This window comes from Crocuta crocuta, unplaced genomic scaffold (genome assembly GCF_008692635.1).
Source record: "Crocuta crocuta isolate KB4526 unplaced genomic scaffold, BGI_CrCroc_1.0 scaffold408, whole genome shotgun sequence".
Lineage (NCBI taxonomy): Eukaryota > Metazoa > Chordata > Mammalia > Carnivora > Hyaenidae > Crocuta > Crocuta crocuta.
This window is the reverse complement of record NW_027527444.1, coordinates 479,914-480,273: the sequence shown is the minus strand read 5'-3', so window position 1 is coordinate 480,273 and position 360 is coordinate 479,914. Positions and strand designations below refer to the sequence as shown.

The window sequence follows — 360 nt, the reverse complement described above, 5'->3', positions numbered from 1 at the left end:
GGGTGCCCTCCCCTGCCGAGGGGTCACCTGCTCTCTCAGAATCCCCAGTGGGGACCCCGGTCTGCACCCTCCAAGGAGAAGACGCGGCTCGCACGGGACACGGGCGTCCGAGGCCCCTCCAGCCCCCACGTGCTGGCACAGCCTCAGCACGGCCTTAGCTTAGATTTCTGAGATAGGAAGTTTCTCAGGAAACAGCAAAGGATTCTGGAAATAGTCCGGCCTCGGCAATCAGGACCTTTCACCCAGTTCTTCCTGCCGCCCAAGACCGACCCAGCCCCCAGGGGGGGACGCCGCACCTCTTGCTCTGTGACTTCCAGAACAAACCAGCTCCCACAGGGTGAGTCCGTGTTCAGGGCCCTG

At 63.1% G+C, this 360-nt stretch overlaps 1 long non-coding RNA gene across 1 annotated transcript in view; it reads left to right on the top strand.

The window, feature by feature from the left end:
* The first annotated feature begins 256 nt into the window (after nt 1-256).
* The window catches only part of LOC144229180 (uncharacterized), a 1,988-nt gene continuing 1,884 nt past the window's right edge, over nt 257-360 (top strand). The window contains exon 1 of the long non-coding RNA XR_013334371.1: nt 257-337. This is a non-coding gene — a long non-coding RNA (uncharacterized LOC144229180). The remainder of the gene's footprint in view (nt 338-360) is intronic.